The following is a 7,424-nucleotide window of genomic DNA, read 5'->3' as shown; positions in this document are numbered from 1 at the left end:
CACACACACACACACACACACACACACACACACACCCACACCCCGCAGGGCCAGTGGGGAGAATAAAGTTCACCTGTCCAGCATCCCTGACCACTTAGCCAGGGCTAAATGAACAGTTAGCAACATTTTACCTCCCGCCTCTCTCTTAAGGCTCCTGCATCAGAGCTTCCCTCCATTTGAACTTTTCGACAAACACGTCCTTCCAACCTCTGCTCATAAAATCCGCTCAGATTTGGATAGTCAGTGTCAATCCAAATAAATGCAAAGGCCTGGTTTATCATGTGTGGCAAGCATCCTTCTGTCGTACGGGGCCAAAAGCCTCTTTTGAGTACTAAAATGTGACTACTGTGTATGTATGGTGTTCTTTCTTAAGTCTGGCTATCCGTCTGCTCTTCATGCCGACACCTAGCATCCAACAAAAGCTGTGTTTTGTTACTTTTATATATATATATATTTTTACAGTGTGTAGGATGTTTGCACCTACGTATATTCGTCTGCTGTGTTAGTCAGCCTCAAGAAACTCGGCGGAGTAAAAACAATAGAAAAAAAAGCCCGTGCCTGAATTAATCTTTACCCCTGCGCTATAATTTAGACACAGATGACTAATGTGCGAGTCATAAACAAATGAAGTCGGGTTTTGGGGAGCATTCGTCTTGCAGCGAGGGCCGTGTTATTTTAGGGAGGGCGGCTGTCTTTAAGTCCTGATTGTGTCGCTTAATCCCCGTGGTATCTGTTTCATAGCGAGCAGCATGACACTCACCTGAACAAATAATGACTCCAAGCAGCATGTAGCATGTGTCTGAATCAATAATTCAAACTCATACATCTTCCTTACTGGAAGAAGGGGGGGTAAAGGAGAATGAGAGGGAGGGAGGGAAAAGAGGGAATTAAAGATGGGGGGGGCTGGAGAGAGGGAGATAGAGAGGAAAATGTGTTCTGGCTTCCATATCAATCTATATGTTCCATAAAGATGAATCTAAATGTGATATGGATGTCATCCCATGCTGGTTCAGAGGACATTTTAAGCTCACTTACCAAGAAGGATGGAGCTTTTAAAATGGCGCCTTTATCACCTGGCTCTAAGCTCAGATGCAGATTCAAACAGACCCGATTTCCTCCCGTTCTCATCAACCGACTTGGCAGAGACTTTATTTGACTAACAGATGTATGTCCGCATCTGTATGTCCTCCCCTCCTCCCCCCCCCCCCTCCCCTGCAGTATTTATATAGAACAGCCCGTCGCCCGTGCCACCGTGGGAGAGGTAAATAAGATGAGTGAAGAGATGCTATCTTTTATTGTAAGCATTATGCACAACACTCCTGCTTTATGAGCTAAACGGGCCGTTGTTTATCACAGGGCGTAATCGCAAAGTCGGGCAGGCAGGCGGGCCTTGACGTGGGCACGCTGCATGCTGGGATGGAGGGGGAAAAAAAAATGAGAGAGAGAGAGAGAGCGAGAGAGAGAGAGAGAGAGAGAGAGAGAGAGAGAGAGAGAGAGAGAGAAATAAGGCAGGAGGAGAGGAGAGAAGATGGAGGAGTCAGGGCTGGCAGAGTTGACTATCAGTGGGGGTTTTGTAAGGATGAGAGGAGGGTTTGCGTCTGTTTTTATGGGATCAGATGGAGTGCTTTGATCTTGTCCCCGCGTGTCAGATCCCGTCACGATCCACCGTCTCGCCCATACATATGCATACTGCCTCTAAACAGCCAGGCGCCATGCAAAACACACCAAAGGTAGGAGGTAGAGAGAGAGAAAAAGAGAGAGGAGAGGCTGAGCGAATTTGTGTATGCGTGCGTATAATAGCGGGAGAATGGGCGAGACAGACAGAAGTACGAGAGAAAGAGAGGTCTGCCAATTTATAATATCTCATTTTGTAATGCTTTCGGGAACTGAATTTAGAAACCAACAAAACGACCACAATTAATTCAGAGATGCTGCCAAATCAGCATTATTTCAGATTCAACACAGCCTGAGAAAGTTCTGAAACTGTTACTTTTTTAGGGAATTTTAGGGATGGAAAGCAAACGTCTGTGGCTTTGGTAAGTGTATATATGAAGCAAAGGAAATAAGAACTGGACGGTTCTGCTCTCGAAGCTACATGTACGAATGTGTACCAATCATGACAAACATGCAAATTGATTTTTGCATGTTTTTGAGGAACCTGCAGGTACTCGGGTGTTGTTAATGAAAACAGATGCATTGCGATGTACATATTATAGTTGGCCAGTCGTGTCCACAGCTGTGTGCATTTACAAAACGTCTGTGGGAGAGGAACTGGACACAGAACTACAGCAGAAAGGCGTGTTTTGAGGTCCTCCTCAGGCAAAAAAAAAACCCAAACTAACTGCTAGACTGCTAACATCACAATGACTTAATTACATTCACATGTGCCGAATCACAAGATAAATAAAATACATGAACAGCATAACATTTGACTGAGGAGGAAGTTGCGTTGTGTGTTGAGTTTTAAATTCATGTATGGATTTATTAGTCTTTTTAAATGTCTTTTCAGGACTAAAATTCAACACTTTTTAATGATGAATTACCACATGCTAGAGATACCACATTCAATATATAACTGTTATAAATATTAAAACAGAAATATACATAAAAACACGACAAAAAAAAGGGTGAACTGCAATACATTGCATCGACGGCTCCTTGGCTTTTTCACATAACTGTTGAGCTCTGATCAGCAGAGACCACATCGGGAATAAACTATAATCATGAGCCAGCTCTCTTCCAGTCATTATAGCTCTGCTTTCTCCTCCCTCTCTCCCTCTCTACTGCCACCTCCCTTTCTATTTCCTTCTGATCACGAAGCAACGCGACATGATTGACACCCCACGCAGATTTATTCAAAGACCCAGGTGGGCCTCTTGCCTGTACGTTGGTAAAGCTGCATGCTACTGTGTCTATACTGTCACTCATTAGCATATCCATACTGTGGTGCGATCCTGTCATCAGTTCAGGCATACAGGGCTACTGTCAGAACATCACAGGCCACACTGGCCGTGATTGTGATAGGAATCCCTCAGGAGCAGTTACTGTACCTCTAACAGGGGTTGGAGGGGGGGTAAAAAAAAGACATGACTCATTACCACAAACTCACTATCGCCCCCAAGTGGCGAGGTGGAGCTTGTTGAGAGGGATCTTGCAGAAAGTGTGTTAAGTGTAACGTGTAATTGTGTGTTCTTGATTTAAAAAAAAGATGATTTTTGTATGATAAAGATCATACAAAAATTGAGAAATAAAACTGATATTTGTGTATGTTGTAGCTCAGGGCTGAGTTTGGTTTCATGTTGTGGAGCGTCACTTTAATCAATTGTCATGTTGTTGTTTTTTAATAGATTGGATGAATTGTTTTAGCCTCTCTGGACAGTTAAGGGTTCCTTCCCTGCTTTGTGTTGGCCGGTCGGTGAGAGGAAACAATCCGCCGATGCTCTCACACTGCAACACAAAGGCAGAAAGGGGGAGAGAGGCCGACTCTCGCCTCAAGCCAAACTGACACAAACAGACAACTTCAAAGTGAAGACTGTTGTTTATTTGGTGAAGGGAAAGAGGGGGGGGGGAGAAAATGTATCTGATATGCAACTGTCAGGAGAGCATTTTCACATGCAAAATAGCGAGTGAGTGAGAGAGATTACCTAGAGGGAGGAACATGACAGCATTCACTAGGGTCAGGATGGATCATCATCTTCAGCCCCACCCATCTCCCTCCACCCCCAGTCTCTCTCTTTCTCCCTCCATCGCTCTATCTTTATCTCTCTCGCTCTCCGTCTCACTCCCTCCTTCCTTCCGCTTTCCCCTCCTCTCCCTTTCCCTCTCATCCTGTTTTCAGACTCCATCACTCTGCACTTCGACAACCCAGCAGCTTAAATCCAGACTAAATTAGCTGAATGAAGATTAAATCATTTGGCCCTGAGCTCTCCAAGATATTGGGAGGAAGACTGAGTAAGCCTTAAATGGTGTCTGACTGGGTTCGGACCTATACATGCGTCTGAGGAGAGACTCTTCCCTCAAATGGCAGTCAATTGAAACCTGATTAAAGGGGTGGGGGGTGTTGGCTAAAAAATGGGGAAAAGATTACATTTCTGGGACAAGTGTTTCCTAAGTAAGCGCGCGGCTTCGTTATTTTTCGTTTGCCTGCACAATGTAGACCGACGACAGGCTTGTTCCCGAGCTAAGATATCGAGCCGGGCAACATCATCGCTCACGGTGCTTAGGAGAAATGCTTTAGAAAGCGCTGGAGTCAATGTGGTCGGCGGGTACACAAATCAGATCCCCGGGTGGTACTAGTTTAACATTCAAGTGAACGCAGACAACCATCCCTGGCCTGAGTGCAGCTACAACAGCTGAACAAACTGTGGAAGGAAGAGCCGGATCTCTCAGGAACAAAGTCCAGGAATTATCCCAACAGCAGAGCATTTTAAAAGAGTTATATCACGGCGAGACCTGCAGGGGTGTGCCCGCCAGCATGTCACACAAAACAACAGCTAAAAACCTCCATGAAGAGGCCACATGCGTCTGCGGAGTATTGTAGATGAAGCTCCTCGGAGAGAGCACTGCTGCTGCATATGACTGCAATACAAACAACGGCACACAACAGAGATGCTGCTGCTGATTTATGTTTACCTTCACTCCCTGGAGAAAGGGGGGGAGGAGAGAGAGAGAGAGAAAAAGATAATGAAATAAATAATAAAAGACCAGGCCCATCAGATAAGCTCCTGTTTATCCCGCTCTAGGGCAAATACAAATTGTCAATTTAATGAACACGGTGGACGTGATGAAAGCGGGGTGAAGGAGCCTCCTGCCTGACAAACAATCAGGAAATGTTATCTTAATATTGTTGCGCTGTTATTCAGCCCATAACTTAGGGGGTGGGGAGAGGCCATGTGGAGGAGGAGGAGGAGGAGGAGGTGGCATGGAGGGGAGAGGGGAGCGAGGGGGAGCAGGGAGGCACAAAGGCCAGGTCCCTCTGTGGTGGCCCTGTTATTGCCTGTTTTTATTATTAGCCATAGCTCAATAGTCCCAAACACACTTTGAAACACACAGGCCTAAATTTGAGCCCGGGAAGTGTGCACGCACGCACGCACGCACAGTGCACACTTGCAAGAGAATGAAACAACATGACTCTGAACAAAACGGCCCGAAATGATCTCTTTCTCTGAGTGTATGCGCTTACTGGCGTGATGTCTTGTTTCCAGACTCAGTTAATTTAAAGGCTTAATAGGTTTTACGCATTTCAGGCTATTAATCAAAAGGTTTCGACCAAAAAAAAAAAAACTGCAAATCAAGAGCTCCAAAAAGCTTCATGCGGAAATTAGCAGCCGCTGAAAAGTACCGGAAATCTGATTTGTGTGACAGAGTTCGGTCAAAGGCCCCCCCTCCTCCTCCTCCCCCCCAACCATCCTTTAAGCGGCACTTTAAAAAGTGTCCAGATGCTTCACAGCTCAAAGATTTTTTTTTGTAACTCCTGAATTTAAAGCGTCGCAATCTGAGCAGCCACCAAAATTAACTATTATCTCCATATTTATATATTGCCGGCACTAAATTGCGTCGGGAAGAATTACTATCAATATGAATATCTGCAACAATAACTCAGCCGCAGTGCTGAGGACAGGATGCTCTTTATCAGGCTTCCGATAGGCCTTAAATACAGCACAAGGCAGCCGTATCAGAGCTTTTTCTCTCTAATATCAGGCCGCATTAGCGCCTCGTAAATCAAATTACACTCCTAGAATTTCATTAGGCTCACCTGCCAGCGCTGCTGTGCTGCAGAAATATTTATGTTTTTATGCTGCGATTGTGTGCTCTCAGGTACACAAAAGGGAAAGGAAGGGCGGCTGAGAGGGGGAAAAAAAAAAAAATGGGTGATAAACCTAATTATCTTTTAAGAATACAGAGAAAATGTGTCATAAATTGTGGCGATCCTGAGGAGCGCTGGCGTTTTTTTCGGAGCCCGTGGGGCTGAGAGTTGGGGGGACAAGTCTGCTCTGCTGTTTACCATCTTTAACCGGGGCTAGACTCCCGCAAATCCAATTAGCAGCTTCCCCCAAATCCGCTCGAAACAGAAATCAAACAGGATGATGTACGACGCCGATCAGCGGGCCCTCAACAGCCAGCAAATCTGATAAAGCGAAAGCATGACTGCTAATAGTGCAAATACTTGTTCAAGCTGGATCCAAATGTTATGATGGGAGTCTGTCTTTGTTATCCAATTACCTCAAAAGAATTCCACATTTCTATTTGTTCATTTGTTGTTTGTTAGATTATATTATCTGCATCTAGTGCTGGGAGGGGAAGGAGGGGTGCAAGGAGTTTAGAGAAGGTGGCCGTGCGGAAAAAGAAACGCAGACATTCCCGTGATTTCTTCCCCATCTGGAGCGGCCGGGTCTGGAGCGGCTGGGTCTGGATGGCGCGGTGTCTGGATATGGATTTTGATTAGACACAAAGGGAAATGACTGAGCCAGTGACCGTAACGACAGCCACTTAATAAAAGGTACAGTCTATACATCAGAGAGCATCTAGCTGTAAATCATTCGGCCCCGTAACGACGTGCATTCCCGTCCCATTACCGAGCCCCTAACAGGCCACTCATATTTACTCTCTGGGCCTCAATATCATTTTAAAATAATGAGCTTTGTCCCTTATCTAATTAACAGGGGCCTAGCTTCATTTGATTTTTCTTCCCCCCCCCCCTCTCCTCTGTCTTTCACTGAAATTAGGAAGCTGGCATATTGGTTTACCAAACTAATATTTTGCAAATTTGCTCCGTGGTATGAGCGGTAAAAGTTATAACACAGATAGGGTGGCTGTGACTATTGTTGTATGTTGTGTGTAATTGCCGTGTTTATCCAGGATTGGTTGTGTGTGTGTGTGTGTGTGTGTGTGTGTGTGTGTGTGTGTGTGTGTGCTCCACTGGGCAGAAGTAAAAGACCAGGTCCATTCTCTCTGTTATTACTGGAATTGTAATTCAATGATCACCTTAGATCACACGCGTGCCATAAATCAGATAGGCTTGACAGAGGATGAAAAATTGTATTAATAATGTGAAACTTATTATACAGTCCCAAATGCTCCCTTGATAAATGACATTATTTGGGCCTGACAATGATTGCATTTAAAACATTATTTCTGTTTTCTGCTGGTATGCGCGCATGTGTGTGTGTGTGTCTGCGCGTGTGTGTGTGTGTGTGTGCGCGTTGGACACAGCGGCGGTGGTTTGCTGGGTTGGGAAAACAGAGGTGGGGTTCCCGAGCTTCATAAAATATTCAAGATGTTTCCCACCCTTCTCTCTGGAGTCAGTGGGCAGGCGATGGCCGTGGCAGTAAGGGTATAAAATATGTGTGTGTGTGTGTGGCCAGCACAAGTGGAACGGCTGGCGGCTGGCCGCAGCGCAAACACCCCAAACTCCCAAACCACAG

The sequence above is a fragment of the Anarrhichthys ocellatus genome, unplaced genomic scaffold (assembly GCF_004355925.1).
Source record: "Anarrhichthys ocellatus isolate YVR2014 unplaced genomic scaffold, GSC_Weel_1.0 scaffold103, whole genome shotgun sequence".
NCBI classification, from domain to species: Eukaryota; Metazoa; Chordata; class Actinopteri; order Perciformes; family Anarhichadidae; genus Anarrhichthys; species Anarrhichthys ocellatus.
This window is presented reverse-complemented; position numbering follows the sequence as displayed.